Source organism: Coffea eugenioides, chromosome 1 (genome assembly GCF_003713205.1).
Source record: "Coffea eugenioides isolate CCC68of chromosome 1, Ceug_1.0, whole genome shotgun sequence".
NCBI lineage: Eukaryota > Viridiplantae > Streptophyta > Magnoliopsida > Gentianales > Rubiaceae > Coffea > Coffea eugenioides.
In genome coordinates, this window is record NC_040035.1 from 8,984,622 (window position 1) to 9,001,913 (window position 17,292).

Here is a 17,292-nt window from a genome sequence, read left to right on the forward strand (position 1 = left end):
ACAAGATTTTGAAACTCCATTTACCTATATATTTATAAACTTGATATATTTTATGATAAAATTTTATGTATTGCTCCCTCTCTTATCCTTGGCAACCCTCCTCCCCTAGGAGAGTGAAGGAAAAGAAGGAAGGGAGAGGGACAATGGTGGCAGTGGAGGAGGGGAGGTGGTGGTGGATTGATAGGGTGTGAAGTATAGTGATTTTATATGTGTAACTTGTCAGTTAATTATGTTTTTAGTGCTTAATTTGAATGGAAACTGCCTAATTTGAATATTTGTCAGTTTCTATAGGAAATATATGCAATCGAGTAAGGAATAAGTAAGATCCTGTGGATAGTCCGACTGATTTAATAATTTAGTTTTTATCAGTAGGTTTCGTGATCGACCCCGTGTGTTATCTCGCTGTGCCTTAGAACAAGTCTCTACACGGTTTTAGGGATTTAAGTTAAAAAAAAAAAAAGAACACCTTTAAGCAAAAAAAAAGTAGGGAACAATTGGCAAATGCGACAAAAGTGGGAAAAAGCCAAAGGGAAGTCCGATGCCAGATTTATTGCCAAATGTATCACCCGATTTCCACCGGAAAAAGTAAAGGAAGAAATCCGACCATGGACAAGTCACCGAGTGTTCACAAAAATTTGAACCAAATCTCAATGTGAAACATGTCCGGGCCTGGATTTAGGACCGAACTTCATCAAAATTCTCCTCGGACTCAACATTTTGATAGCACTTTAAGACCTAATCCTAGCATACTTGGACTACAAGTTGAGCGAGCTATAAATAAGAGTTATTTAGGATGTTTTTAGATTAGAAAAATAATAGGTTAGCTTTAGTTCATGCTTTATAACTTGTCTTGAGAGATCGAGATTGAGAGACATGCAAGCAAGAATTAAGGAGCAATCAATACGGAGACTAGAGCACTAAAAATTGAGAAAATTTTCTTACTTATTTTCTAATATTGTATTTGCTGCTTGAATTCTTGGGTTTATTAATGGCTATATTGAACTAATTTGTTTCAAGGGTTAGAATTTTGTGAAGGAGTATTGGTTATTTATTCTAGTTAAATTCTTGACTTTTTCTTTGATTTATCTATCTTGTTTTAATTATATGTTTGCACTTGATCACCATAAACGTGTTCTTAGGGTTCATATTGCTTATCTTATAAAATGACAAGCATATAATGCTCTTGTTTCTTGAATAGGTATAATTGATTTTGATCACATCCATAATTCATTGTAATAGTTTTCTTGGATAGGAATAATTGACTTTAATTGCATCCCTGATTCATCGTAATAGATTTCTTGAATACCAGATAGTAAAAATTAAGGAAAAAAAAGCAATACATTCAGGTGAAAATCTCTATATAATGCAACATGAAATTTCAAGCCAAGCCAAACTCCAATGGTATGTAATTGAACTCGATATTTTGACAAGCTAAGCTTTACATGAACATATGTCTGAAATTTCAAACCAAACTCGATCAATTTCTTTCAAAAAATTATCAAACACAAGTCGAGTTCAAACATTCTTTTTAATTTTCAAATCAATCTGGAACATACCTCTGTCCGCTGAGGCTTGTTTTCAGTCCTATTGATGTCAAAATTACACTTTTCTCTAATAAATGGACATATTGCATTGCATTTCATCATTAATAAATAATATAAAAAATGCTTGCAGTTACAAAAATGAAAGATTCCTATACTTTTTTTATTTACCAAAGAAAGAAGAACAAATTTTATTTACAAAATCCAAGTTTAGAAAGTATTTCAAACATGAAACAAAATATAATAAATTTGTACTATGAGTTTCAAAAAGTATCTTGAGTTTTTTTTTTTTTTTTTTTGGATCCAAGTAAATTAAACCTTAAGAGCACCTTTTAAATATGCGTATATTAGTATTGACTAAAAAAACTTTAGTACAAAATATAATAGGAAATGGAGTATCAAGGTAGACAAAGAGTTTTATGTTGGGAATTATTTATTCAAATTGCAATAAAGATTAAATTTAATGCAATCTACTACCAATTTATGATCTTTTGTGTTTTTGTTGGTTCTTGTGAGTGCTTTTTTTTTTTTACCATCATATAGTTTTTTCAATAAGAAATTATGTAGGTTTTCAATTTTATAGCGGTTATCTCTATGGGATTATATTGACTGAAGTTTATTATCCAATTCAATTTTTTCCATTAATTTATTTTAAAGATAATTCAATGGGGATCAGTGAATTTAGTACTTAGTCCATATATACTTGGAGAGGAAAAGTTATTGGAGTAAAAGAATTTAATTGAGATTGAAGTTCTAGTCAATTATGTCAACAAAATTGTTTCATTACTTGAATAAGGAAGGAAAATGGGATTATGGGAGAAAGGAAAATCACATGATTGGAGATTGGGATTTCATGTTAAAATGGACCTGGGGTGTGCAATGCGTGTACAATGATCCGTTGAGTTTTCAGAAAGTTGTGATTATATATGTGTGTGTGTCTAGGACAAAATTTACTTAAACAAAAAAATTTGAACTTTTTATGTTTTAATGTAGATCAATCATTTTTTAATTCTGTGTACACAAGATTATTTTAAGTGAAAAGAATTGGTGATTTTATAGCTTATCAACTAATATAGGTATCATGAATGTGAGACACTCCAAAAAAAAAAAAAAAAACAAAAAAAGAAAGAATCAATAGATGCTGACACGAATCTCATATATCCAACATCTAGATCATAGATTTATGATGAAAATTTTTACCAAAAAGAATAATAAATAGATAAAAATTTTAAACACTAAGTCTTTTTTTGGGGGGGGGGGGGAAAGGGGGTTCAACTGGAGGCCTAACTACCAATTACATAATAATAGCACAATCAAGGAAACATTCATAAAATTTGTTGATAATAGAGGCTTAGGAAATAAAGCGCCCCAAATTGCAAATTCAAACTCATCTTTTCTAGGAGATCAATGCAGGAATTGCCTTTTCGCCAGTATTGAGAACGCTTGCATTGCCGGTTGCTACTTAGAAGTTCCCAATTTTCTAACATCAGGTTGAGAACTTATGATGAGCATCTGCATAATTGACAAGTTGAATGTTTATGTGAGTGTTCGACACAACTTCAATATGTTGAAATATAATTTTTAGTAAGTTGAATCAAACTAAATACTTAGCGTTGAAACTTTGTTCATATAATATATGAACAAAGCTTTTAATGACTCGAATCAAATTAAATATTTAGTGTTCCAACTTTATTCATATAATATATGAAAGGATCTTGAGCTCAATTCGAGTATTATTTATAATCGAACATCTTTTTAACTCAAACAAGTTGAACACGATCCTGTGAAAAATTCAATTCATTGAAACTTCTATGTCAAGGTCCCAAATGCCATGCCAAAGTGCTTACAATTCAATTGCCAAGCTAGATGCATTCCCCGTGTTTCCGGTAAAACCCATTAGCCAATGTCGTTGATATTTTCGGAGAACGCCCCGCCACAGGCTACACCAAGCCAAGGTGTCCTAATTCCCAAAGCCAATCCATGAATGCTGAGTTTTAGCCCAACCTAGTTGACGAAAATTTCACCTTGGAAAAACATCCTTCTTTCTGGTTTGGATTGCTATTTTTAGAATTTTTTGTAGAAAAATGTGATGATTTGACATATATGAAATAAAAAAATAATTCAAAATAATATTCAAAAAAGCATAAAATTTTTCTGCTAAAACCCACAATCCAAACAAATTTTTAACTTTGAAGTCTGATGCCCAATCTCCAACAAATTTTCAACTATCAGGCCCAACCATGTAATGATGCAAATTGGAGATGGGCCTAGATGCGACTTCAGAAGGAATCTGAAACCTTCTTGAAGTACCGAATACTGTGTTTTCATTTCGGCCATTTCTTTTTCACTAGTCCATATTCATGGGACTAGGCCTGTCAATGGGCCGGGTCCGGGTCGGAATTCATTATTCCAGACCCCAGACCCGGCACACTATATCGGATTCGGATCCGACCCGTTTACTCGACAGGTCTTTTACTCTAGTTCCGGATCTGGATCCAGGTCTACTCGAAAAAAAACTAACAAAATTTATAATTCCTAACAAAAATAAGAAAAAAAACATATATTTATAAACTAATTTCTAACTAATACAAAAAAAATCAAATAAGAAAAGAAATCAAATTAACCTTATTCAAATACATCACCCTAATCAAATTATATTGATTAGGATCCGGGTCCAATTATATTGATTACTCAAATACATCATCCTAATCAAATTATATTAATAAATATATATTTTAAATTATTAATCCATTTATATCCGAATCTGGGTCCAATACGGGTCGGAATACTATATTCCGTATCCGACCCATTTTTTTGTTTGATAAAACGGATCCGGATCCGGGTCCGGATAACGGAATTAAATCCCTACCCATACCCGGATAAATTTGACGGATCCGGTCCGGGTACGGATCTAGACCCGGACCGTTGACAGCCCTACATGGGACCAAAAAAAAAAAAGAGAAAGAAAAAAATCTCCATATTCACATTTTTTTTCATTGTTATTGGCACTCAATTATTCATCAATGTTCCCCTTCTTAATACTTATATACCATGTCAATTAGGTAACAATATCCCTATTCAATCCCCATTCATTTTTGCTATCAATTACTGCATTTCAACAACTATTTCGTTATGAGATTGTAATTGAAATTAAAATTTTAAGTATTTTGTTTATTCACATAAATAAAATGAAGGAATTATGATGTAAAATACGAGTATCTATAATCTAATTAAAATTGTTTTTTAATCATTATTTATCAATGTTTTATCCAAATTTTTATTTACGACATCCATTAGGCAATAATATCCCTACTTGATCTTGCTATTTATTATTGCATTTTTAAAATAATAATCTATTTAAAAAAATCAATTTATTTACCAAATTAGATCTTGTCATTTTTCTCTAAAATTTTTTTATCATTTTTATAAATTTATTTTTTAATTTTTTTATCTCACATATATCAAGTACATTTTGTTTACAAAAATTTAAATAAAAAAAAAACAATTCGAACGGAAGTGTTGAGAAGGTTCTCCAAGCCTACGAGCTTTGCCCATGCGCGGCTGTCAAGGATTTTTTTTAAAAAATAATTTCAGTAAAAGAAAATGATTTCTATCGTACCAAAAAAAAATCTATAAATGTGGTGGTGGCCAAATTTCCTAAATTAAATAAACAACCGACTTTGGGGCAATACGCGTAAGGAAATCTTAGCCCGAGTCCAACAAGGATAAGACCTCTTTTTAACCGTCCAGATCACGGGTGACCGCTTAATCCTAGCCGTTCATTCTCTTCCCAAGCATCTATAAATGCATCCCAATCCCCGCTTTCCTTTCCCGTAGCCTTTGCTTGCGTTTCGTTGTGTGGTAAGAAATCATCTGCTTTATCTTCATCGTGGGTTTTCTTTTGATTCTCCGGTTAGGCTTTCCCTAAATGAGATTTAATTGTTGTGGTTTTTTGTCTTAGCTGAAGGTCAGGATCTTCAGTTGATGATCATCGCTAGGTTCAATCGTTGCTTCTGTGGCTGTGATGATTTGATTAATTTGAAGCTTATTATCGCTAATTTTTTTGATGACGACTTTTGAGATTTAATCATGGTTTTTTTTTGGCGGTATTTTGAAGGATTGAACGGGAAGGATACCAGTTTTTGCACTAGATTCGGTTTGTTTATGTGGTAATGTCTGCATCATTCCAATTATCGGACAAATTTGACATCAATTTTCCTTCAAAATTGGCCCTGTTTTGGTTCAAAATTAGCCCCATTTTGGTTCTTCTTGCTGTGCTTCTTGTAGAATGATGGATTTCGGGCGGATGCAGTGGGAAGGAACTCTCTGTTGGATGGATGTGAGCGTAATCTGAATCTGGAGTTTTTATTTAATCCATATCTGTGGCTGTTATTGTTGTTGCGAATGCTGTAGGCGGTGCTCTGGACTTTCGGTAGTTTTGGTGTGGTGTCTATCGAGGATTGATGAGGAAGATTGAGTTTTTACTATTGTTGGGTTTGTTAATTAGTAATTTCTCGATCGTTTTTTGTTATCAAGATTCGTCTTTTCTTTTTCTGGTTCTTTTGATGTTCTCGTTGTGGCGTGGCAGAATCCTAGTCTTCGGTGGGGCTAAAAAAGACTTTCTGGATGCGCATATTATACTACGACACCGGGAGTTTTTCCCTCGTCCCTTTTTCCGGTTTCCTTTTTTATTTCCTGAAAAAATTAACTGGGGAGTCAATTAGTAACTGGCCTTATCTGTTGTATTGATTTAGGGGAGCTTGGATGCAAGAGGGTCTGGTCATGTTACCCTGCTATACTGGTTTGCAAGATTCCTGAGAATTTTTCTCTGTCCTTACTTGTTTTCAGCTGTTCTGTTTGACTGGGAGGTTTCTGGCTATAGAAGCTGATTTGCTCTGTGAGACAGATGTGTTCGTTTTCTGATCTCCTGCATTACTTTGTGTTGTGCAATATAGGGTTTCAGTGGTTCGGAGTTGTTGTGACAACTGAGCCAGCCTTCCTCGGATGGTAAACTGTTTTGGAGGGAGTTATCTTCTTACAAACAATCTTGTGCTTTTGTCACCTTTTGATATCTGCAGACCTTTTTTTCCCAGGACAAACACCATTGAAATAGCTTTCAACCTCTTCATTCAATTTGCCTGCACCTATTTTGCTGCTTCTTCGTCAGTTATCTTTGCCCATTTGTTCTCTTTAGGCTTTTGAATTTATTTTGGTTCCATGCCTTCTGTATCTTTGGGAATGGTTCTCAGATGCTTAGGATTGTATCAATATGGCAATATGGATGTTGTCAAGTATTTCTTAGTTTTTAAATTCTGGTGCTTTTGATGTGATCTTAGAATGATGGAGTTCTGTGTATGAAAGTAAAAAGAGCTCTTCCTGGATGGATGGAAGCAAAAGAGCTCTTCTTGGATGGATGAAGGTGATAAATCGGGAGTTCTCTTCTACCAATCAATTCTTTGTTTGTGTTCTTTGCCTAAAAATCACTGGCGATCGTTGGTAATGGCTTAACTATTGTCTTCATTTTAGGGAAGTTTGGATCAGAGCATTCTCATCATGTTTGTTACCCTGCTATTCGGGCTTAACAAGATTTTGGAGGACCTCTCTTTCCCTGCTTGTTTTCTGCTGTTTTGTTGAAGTTGATTAGGACGTTTGTGAATTTGCTCTGCTTGTTCTCTAATTTCCTATATTACTAGGGTGTTGCAACTTATTGTTCCAGTGAAGTGATTCGTGATTCAAACTTGCCTTTCCATCATCGGAACAAGGGCTTGTAAAATTTTTTGGAGGGAGTTATTTTCTGACTGACGCTAGTTGTTCTTTTGTGCTTGAGGAATTTAGGAGTTTTGACACCTTATTTATAATATAATTTGTCTGTGAATCTTTTTGGTCTGCAGCATGTCATGCAGAGTCAACTTTCCTGATCCACTATGAATGAATAGAACGGGTTGTAACCAAGTGCATATCTTTGCTATTCAACAGTTTATTTCGGGAAAAACTGTCTATGAATGCTTTCAACCTACCTATTCAATTCACCTAAGGTTAGCATTTTTTTGGCTTTTGGATTTGATGGACTAGTTTAATCCGGGGCTTTTCTTTGGGGATGGTTCCGTGCTACTCAGTATATAACAGGAAGTAGATTCCGTCATCAAACATTCTTGTATGGGTGGGGGGTTCCTGGTATTTTGCTTATTCAGCTGGATCTGAAGAAGAGTTAAGGCTATGCATATTGGTTTGATCGAATGGTAAATTGTTGACAGTTTTTATTTGAGGATTATTCTCATCTTTGCGCCAAGTCTTCTGATCCATTCCTTTACTGAGGGTGGTGACGGAGCATGGGCTTTTGGATGCCATTCTTCTTAGAATTATGGGGTGCGATTCTTCTTGGAATTATGCAATGGATGTGAATGTGATCCTTAATTTTGCTTTCTGCTTTATTTTTGCATTGTTGTAGGCAGTTGTTCTGGTTTTTCAGCTGTCTCCCTATAGAGTTGATTGTAGAAGGACTTGACGCTAATTACTATGTTTTGTTGTTGGTGGTTTTTCAAGATTTGTCTTTTCTTCTTCTGGTTTTTTTGATGTCGTCTTTCAAGAATAGTGGATTTCTGGTGCGTGGAGGCTAGAAAAGCTCTCTCTTGGATGGATGTGAATAAAATTGGGAGATTTTCTTTTCAATATGGTCTTTCTTTGTTCTCTTTGCCTGAAAAAATCACGGGGGCGGTTGGTGATGGCTTCTGTCTGTTGTCTTGATTTTAGGGAAGCTTGTTGCAGGAGTGTTGGTGTGTTTAATACCCAGCTAACCGGATTTGTAACAAGATTTTGGATAAGCTCTCTCTTTCCCTACTCTTATGTTTTTTGGCTGTTTCTTTAAAAATGATTTTCTTTACTTGTTCTCTAATTTACTATATCATTTTGTGTCAAATCTAGGATTTTGGTGATTCAGAGGTGTGGCCAAACCTTAGGTCTCTGTCCTCAGATCAAAGGCTAGTACATTATTATAGAGGGGTTTATCTTCTTACCTATGCTTATCAATTTTTTTTTTTTTGCTTGAGCATTTTACAGGTTTTAGTACGTTTTGATGTCTGCAGACTATTATAAATATAATCTAATTTTTTTTGTAAATTTTTTCCTTCACAGTCCATCATGATTGTAGAAATGCCCTATGCATCATTTGTTTGGTCAGTAATTGCTTGGAAGTCGTGTATTTCTGACCCTCAAGGAAAAGGTATCGCTGGGATTATCCCAGCGATTAATGGTTGGACACCTTCGACCTGCCCATTCAATTCACATGCACCCATTTTGTTGCTTATCCCATGCCTTTTCTACCTCTGGCGAATGGTTTTCAGGTGCTTAGGATCTTACCAGTTTGGCGATTTTGATCTTCTGAAGTATTTCTTAGTGCTCAAATTCTGCCACTAAACATGTTTTTTTAAGGTAGTTTCTGGTGTTTTGGTGGTTCATCATGATCTGAAGTTTATGCTTGTTATATGAATGGTGTTGGTGTTATGGTAGGTGATCTAAATTTGTAAAAAGTTGGTATTATTGGTTCATTCCATTGTCAGTTCTCATCTTTGTGCCTAATTTCAAATTTTTGTTGGCTTTTTTGTGTTGCTTGCCGAACTCATGGTCAAAGGGAGGTCTGTGCGATGTGTCTCTTTGTGAATAAATTGGATGGGTTTGAACATAATGTAAAATCTGGAGCTTTTATTTGGACCTGCAGGTGGTGTATTTGTTGTTGCTCTAGGTGGTGGTGCTAGAGGTGGTGGCTCTGAGTTTCCAGAAGTTTCTCTGTGGTGTTGATTAAGAATTGATCATGAAGGCCTACACTTTCTTGCAGTTTTGCAGTATGTTGAGTACTTTGTGAATGGTACTCTTTTTTTTTTTTTTTCTAAAGATTGTCTCTTCTTTTCTGGTTCTTTTGGTGTGGTGGTCTTAGAATGGAGGAGTTCTGCATGGGCAAAAAGAGCTCTCTTCTCTTGGATGGATGGATGTGGTAAATCAGGAGTTCTCTTGTTTGTTCTGTTTGCCTAAAAATCACTGGTGTTTATTGGTAATGGCTTCTCTCTGTTTTCTTCATTTTAGGATAGCTTGGATCAAAGCATTCTTATCATGTTTGCTACCGTGGTATTCTGGGTGAAAAAATTTTGGAGGAGCTCTCTCTTTCCCTACTTGTTTTCTGTTGTTTTCCTTGAAATTGATTGAGAGATCTCTGGATGGTAGATTTGCTGTCTCTTTTCTAATTTCCTATATTACTAGGGCTTCGGTGAAGTTGGTTCAACTTACCTCTCCATTTTCGGATTGAGGGCTAGTAAACTTTTTTGGAGGGAGTTATTTTCTCGCCTATACTAATTTATCTTTTGTGCATGAGGAATATAGGGGTTTTGACACTTTATTTATAATTTTTCTGTTAATCTTTACTTATACCGTCTCCATTATTTGGTCTGGCAGTAATTCCTGCAGAGTTGACTCTCTTGATCCATGAGAAATAGATTGAGGTATAACCAAGAGTGTCTCTGCTTATTGTCAACTTGTTTATTTCTAAACCATCTATGAATTGCCTTCTGTCCATTCAAATTCACCTAAGTTATCGTACCCAATTTTTCTTTTCTTGGCTTTCGTATTTTGATGGATTAGCTTAGTCCAGGACTTTTCTTTGGGGATGGCTCTGCAGTGCCTGGTATCTAACGGGAATTAAATTCTGTCATCTAACATGTCTGTATAGGTAGGGCTCTTTGGTGTCGCTGATTCATCATGGTCTGATGAAGAATGAATGCTACATTTATCAGTTCTGATAATATGGTAGATGATCTACAATTTTTATTTCATCTTTGTGCCAAGTTCAAGTCTCTGTTTGGCTATTCATGTTTTCACTCGCAGAATTCTGCTGAGGGTGGTGACTGACTGGGGGCTTTTGGATGTGTTGATTCTTAACAATTATTGGATGGATGTGAACGTAATCTGTAATCTGGAGTTTTGCTTTCTGTGTCATTGTTGCATTGCTATAGGCAGTTGCATTACTGTTTGCTTCGATCTTTGTGATGTTTCAAGATTTCGTTTCTTCTCTGGTTCTTTTGATGTCGTCTTTCAAGAATAGTGGACTTCTGGCGTGCGGAGGGTAGAAGGCTTTCTTTTGGATGGATGTGAATTAAATCGGGAGTTTTTCTTGCCAACGTGTTTGTTCTCTTTCCTGGAAAATTCACTGGGGGTACTTGGTGATGGTTGCTATCTGTTGTCTTGATTTTAGGGAAGCTTGAACCGGGAGTATTGGCCATGTTTGGTATCCTGCTATTTGGTTTTGTGATGAGATCTTGGATGAGCTTTTCTTTTTCCCTACCCTTTCTTTTTCTATTTTTTTGTTCATTTTCTTGAAAAATGATTTTCTTTCTGTGTGCTTTAATTTATTATATTATTTTGTGTTAGTGTCTAGGATTCCCATGACTTGGAGGTTTGGTGAAGACTTAAGGTCTCTATTGTCAGATCAAAGGCTAGTATATTGTTTTGGAGGGGGGCTGTCTTCTTACCTACTCTTCAGCGTCACGATCTAGCCACATGAAACCTCAGTCTGAACAGTCACCCCTATTGGATTTGCCTTAGATGAGGGCTAGCATTTGTGTGAATGCGAAGTCAGCACAGTAATATGAGGCACGGATCAAAATATGCGCAATGTCAGTCCCACGCAAAAAGATGTGGAAGAATGCTTTGATAGTTGCTGCAGTGAAAACCTGTTGTTTCCCGAGATGTAGAGAAGTATGTGAATTTTGCTTGTAGCATAGTGGCCTTACCATTCCTTTCTGCTTGAGGATGTTACGGGCTTTGGTACTTCTGATGTCTATAATTTAAATTTAATTTAAAATTTTCATGATCCCTTTCTTCTGCAGTCCACTATGTTTATGGAAATACCTTATGCATCAATCATTCTGGCAGTAATCACTTGGAAGTCCATGTTCCTGATCCTCATTTAAGAGAGCAGCGATTTGCGTATCACTGCTTAATCCCAACTGTTAATTGTGCTGTGACCTGCCCATTTAATTCACTTGCACCTATTTTGCTTCCCCATTAATGTGCGATTAGCTTAATCCCAGGCACTTTCTTTCTTTGGGGATTGTTTTCTTGTAAGCTATCTAATTCTGCCATTGAACATGTATGTATAGCCGGTTCCTGGTGTTCATCATGATCTGAAAAGAATTAACATTATGCTTGGTATATTAATTAGTTTTGATGGTGTGTATATAATCTAAATTTCTGGATGGTTGGGGACTAATGGACAGCTCTGATATTGGTTTCCATCTTGGTGTCGAGTTTTAAGTTGGGTTCTGATGTCCTGGTACTTCCTTGTAGAACTCTATAGTCCTAGCGAGAGGATTGTGAAGACAGAGAGGTCTCTTGGATGATGATGTTATTCAGATATCCACGATACTGTGGTTTGAATCATGGAATCTCTCCATTCCATCCTGTTATTGTGTTTGTCGAAAACATCACATGCATTAGTCAGGCTTTATAATTCGTTTAATTCTGCAGATTGGATTTAGAGTTTGGTCATGGTTTGATTCTTAAGTAACAGGTTCAAGATAAATGTTTTAGGCCTTATGGAATTGGGTAGCACGGTGGGATGATGTTTTTAGCTTTTGATGGATGAATTCTGAATTAGTCATGATGGTCGTTCAGCTATGCTGTTTTCAGCGTTTTTACTATTGAGTTCATGAGTAAGTATTCGAAAGGATAAAGGGTGCATAGAAATATTTGGTTTGTCATGTTCTTCAGGGTCCAGTACAAGTGTTTGGAAAATCCTGACATCAATTAGCGTCATCATCTGTCAAAACACTCTTTGTCGCTATTTGATGTTTTTGCTGTAGACTGACGGGGTGAATTATCAGAATTCGGGGATGCAAAGAAGAACTTTATTGGAGGGATGGGAAAATTTATGGTTCACCATGATCCTGATTGATTTTGCATATGCTGAATGTGATTGTTGCTGGGCTTATTATTGACTTATCTGGTTTCCATTTAGGGAGCTTGAATTCAAGAATCTCTGGTCATTTTGTTACCTTTTGTTACCTGGTATTGTGGTCTACATGATTTCAAAGGAGTTCCTCACTCGTGGTTGTGCCTGGTTTTCTTTGTACAGCACTGTTTTTTTTAAGTTATGGCATTCAATTTCAGGAAGAGCTGGGAGTTGAACTGGGATGAATGTTTTCAAGCCTGAATTTCTGCATTTACTAACCCATTCTGCTTGCATACTACTGATTGCCATGAAATCGAAACAGACATAGACGTTTCTTATCCTGATCATTTGTAATGGATATGAGTGCAATTGCAGTGTCATTTTGTTTGTCCAGGTTTATTCATGACGGTGTCGTCAATATACTTTGAAGTTTGCAAATTCTGCTTCGATAGCATGAGAGGAGATTTGGTGGTGTCTAGCAAAATTTTGGATATTCTGTAGCAAGCATGCTTATTCCAGTGAATTTGAGATATCTTTACCTCAACCAGTTCTTGAGTTTAATATCCAGAAATTGGGATTTCTGTTTCTGTTTCTCCTTTCAAGTCATATAGATTGTTGATGTGGCGCTTCCCAGTGTACCTGGAATTTGATTGACAACTTTGATATTATTTGAATGTGGAAAGAAACTTCTGATAATGGGGTGCGGCCTAAGATGTAACTCAGTATGGATTATGGTCATGGTCAAGTTGGTGGTATATTTCTTGCTTGTATCGTTCTTGGGCTTTTGGTGTGTTGTAACTGGCAAGTCCATTATTATAGAAGAGGGTCAGAAAACCGTAGTCCTCCTCTATCACCATTGAATACTTGCTGATAGCCTTCATTATCTACAATTGAATGGAAGAAAACATTTGGTTATTCTCACTTTGTAAGCAGATGCTGGTTCAGTCAGGTTAGAACAGATGCATTCAATATCTGTTTTGGTAGTCATCGACTTACATACCACTGGTACCGCTACTGGTATTGTTCAGTCATGTAAGGACAAATGCATCCAATATCTGTTTTCATAGTCATCAACTGACACGGGTACTGGTATTGTTTGTGAATTTCATTTCATACTTGAATTTTGGGATCCCCTGGTATTGTTAGTATGCAATTTTAAAGTGCAAGTAACTGAATTTTGTTTTGTTTCCTTTTTTAAAGGAAGAAGTTAGTGGACAATATTTGCTTATGACCTTAACAGACATGGTGTGGCATTAAGAGGTCCAATCTAAGATCTGCAGTAGTTGTATGCATTGCTGTTTTGGGAGGTGGTTAGAACCATTTGTAAATGATTGACAAATTGAGAGGAATCCAAATGCCTTGTTTTCAAGTGTTGAAAATCATTAATTTCTTTGAAGTGCGTACGACTTTGAGGTTGATTTCGTTGGATTCTTGAAATGAAAGAGTTCCAGGGCAACTTAGTCATTTGTTGTTGTTGATTTACCTGTGCAGCTTAAGCCCCTTGAGTGTTATAGAATTGTCGCATAATATTTGTTTCACACACTGGTTGATCTCCTATTTGGAAGTTCATAACTGATGGTGATAACTTAGTTGATTTATCGGTTAAGTCCTGCAGTTATTCTAAGGGTGAGATTTGGTATGAAAATAAGTGAAGAAAGTGTGGGGGTAATCGTGGTATATGTTTGGCGAGTCGCTTTGTGATATTAGTGGTAAATTTAAGGTTGTCTAATGGGATTCAAGGCCGTGGACACACACCCACACACACACACCCCCTCCCGGGCCCCTCTTTCTTTCAAAAAAATAAAACCCAATATAAAAAAAGCTTATTATCAGGAGAAGGTGAGATTTGGTATGAAAACAAGTGAAGAAAGTGTGGTAATCGTGGTATATGTTTGGTGAGTCACTTGATTTGTGATATTAGTGGTAAATTTAAGGTTGTCTGATGGGATTCAAGGCCCACACACACACACACAAACCCAATCCCCCCCCCCCCCAAAAAAAAAAAACCAAAAACTCAAAAAAAAAAAAGAGCGTATTATCAAGGAAAGGTGTGCTATTCGTGCGGTTCTTTTGTACTCTGGTATAGATTGCTGCAGATGACCAATGATTATTGATGCATAAGTTTATTTTGCTATTCGTGTTAAAACTGAATAATTGAGATTGCTGTGAGACGTTTGTAGCTTGCCTATTGGTGGGGATAGCTAGGTGATACCCTCGGCCTGTTGGTCTTTTTTGACCGCGCTGCATATGAGTTGGATTTTTCTTTGTTTTGTTGGAGATGCATCTGTGGCAGCACTTTCTTGTCTGTGGTTTTTGATTGCGGCTTGCTTGTATCCTTATGTTGTTTTGTTTGGTAGGATGCTTGTAATTCTGCCTGTCACATCAGACAGCCGGTCCCAAGCCCGGCAAAAAGAGGAGGGAAAGCATGATCTTATGTGAGATAGGTCATTACTAAATATTCATTACTATGGTTCTTCCAAGTCTTACTAATAGATTACAATGTCTTGCTGTTGTGTGATCTGGGAAATACTTGCTGATGTTCTCTCCTTGGAAGGATGTATTTTCCTCCTCTCTTCATTTGGTGGATTTGTGAATGGCTGGGGCTCCATTCATACGTACAATTTCTGCCTTTTTAGAGTTGGTGATCAGTACAGAATGTTTCAATGGCTTTGTTTTATCGGTCCGTTATCTTGTTAGATGGGTTATTTTTTAAAGGCTTAGGCGAGGCAAGAACTTGAAGCAATGGCTTGTGTTGTTTTTGTTGGGGGAAGTGAAAACCATTTTTAACTCCAAAGCTTGTATGGTGACATATAGTTTAGTTTCTAATGCAAATTACTATTTGTTTTTAATCGAAACAATTTCTTCTTGGATGGTTCTTGAAGATCTATGTGGATGCGAATGCCTTTTTAAACATCTTATCTTCCATTCATGCTTTTATCTGATCGTGTAAAGATGTTGGATCCCTTCTAATTTCTACAGGACGACCCCAAAAGAAAGTGGACGAATGTTGTACTAATGCAAATTACTATCTGGTTAGCAGACAAAATATATGATATGCCAGTCATCAAGTTGAAGACAATGCAGGTGGTTCATTTTTTCTGTTCTTTTATTTGAGAATATTTCAAACAAAATCCCTAACCAGAGAAATATTTGGTGTAAACTATTTAGGGAGTTTTTAAATTATTTTAGTTATATACTTTTAGCCCATGATATTTTATGTATCGGATTGGCTCTTCACAATAGAGAGCCTCAAATTTAACGTTTGAAATGGATCAATGAAGTAAAATTGGACCCACTTGATTTTGAGGAATCAAATTCAAATTTGAAATATATTATTGATCAAAATTTGACAATCAAAGTGGTCTAAACTTATTAGTTTTTTCTTATTTCATCTTGATGCGATTACTCAGGGGCACAAAGGTGCATGTAATGTCCAACTATTGTTGGGAGGTGAGAAAAATTTATGCACAATCACTTGAAAATTGAAATTTGTCGTCAAGATTTGTTGTGCTCTATTATTATTATTATTTTTGGTTAGAATGAATCTTGGTGGTTATAGGATGAAATAAAACAAAGGAAAAGATTGGCCAACAGTCTTTTTCCTGGTTTCATGACATCATAATAGTTGTAGGCACTTAAATATTGCATTATTCTTTTTTAGACACAAAATAAAATTCATTGCTAAACCTTCAATTACAACGTTCTGGATACATGTGCCAGATTATGGGCTTTCATTACTAAGGATCTTGCAACCTTAACCGCCTGGATTACAGGGAAAGACTTGCACATATATAAGATGTCTTCTATTATAGAGTGAATATGTGAAGGACAATTCTCTGGTTTAGCTGGAGAATGAAGTAGCAGGAGAGAATCAGCTCTGACTTGAGCAGAATGGCAGGGGATGGTGCAAAGATGTTTAAGAGCCCGCAAACATGCTAGAACCTCAGTCTGCAAAGCTGTCAAAGCGTGAATTTGGATGGAATGCTGAAAGATCAATTTGCCAGTGTTATCTTCAACAACCCATGCTATGGCTGCATTATGCGTATGATCGCTTACTTGAAAGATTGCATTATTCGAATCTTAGGCAGCTCATGCTTTTCTTGTGTATGCCATTTTGCTCTTTTTCTTTTTTTATTATTTTTGTTTTTGTATTTGACTTATTTCGGAAGTTGTTTATTTGTTCGCATAATTTTACCATAGAGGCTTCAGTCAACATTGTGGTAGTGTCCTAATTTTTCATTTACAGGAACGCTACTATTGTCACACAAGATTTGTAGAAATCAGAGGTTTAGTATTACTAACAAAAGTATCCGATTGTTGAATTTCCTTCTCCTAGATTTTTTTGATGTGAGATAAGATTTAAAGATATATAGTTTGTCTTCCATATTTTTTTGGGCATGCATACAGTTGCAAATCTGAAGTATTACACATTTTGGAGATATTTCTGAAATCTTTGAAAACGACTTCACTTTCTTAGTTTCGAATTTTTGTTTGATAGGAAGGAGGATTGTCCGTTTACTCTTGTATCTTCATCTGTTGAATCTAATAAATGGTATTGAAAAATATTTTTAGATATTAAATAAAATTGTTAAAGCAATTTTACTTAGGTTCGAATTTCTGAATGATAGGTCTCTTTTAATAATTATTGTTAATTAATCTAACATTATACTTAAAAAAAAATTCTAAAATGATAGGAAGGAAGATTGTCCTTTTACTCCCATATCTTCATATGTTGAATCTTTTTTATTTCTTTTCTATATAATTAATGGTATTGAAAAATATTGATATCAAACAAAATTGTTAAAACAATTGTGT

The 17,292-nt window shown here is 35.6% G+C and overlaps 1 long non-coding RNA gene across 15 annotated transcripts; it reads left to right on the plus strand.

Annotated features, from left to right (window-relative positions):
* The first annotated feature begins 5,395 nt into the window (after positions 1-5,395).
* On the plus strand, positions 5,396-16,812 carry LOC113779887. 15 transcript variants are annotated; one of them, XR_003469505.1, is made up of 4 exons: positions 5,396-5,539; positions 5,659-5,710; positions 5,829-15,561; positions 16,198-16,812. It is a non-coding gene; the product is annotated as an uncharacterized LOC113779887 (long non-coding RNA). The 15 variants fall into 15 exon arrangements; XR_003469501.1 differs by having other exon boundaries at positions 5,396-9,379; positions 9,472-9,528; positions 9,618-15,561; positions 16,198-16,803; XR_003469504.1 differs by having other exon boundaries at positions 5,396-6,960; positions 7,068-15,561.
* Positions 16,813-17,292: the final 480 nt, after the last annotated feature.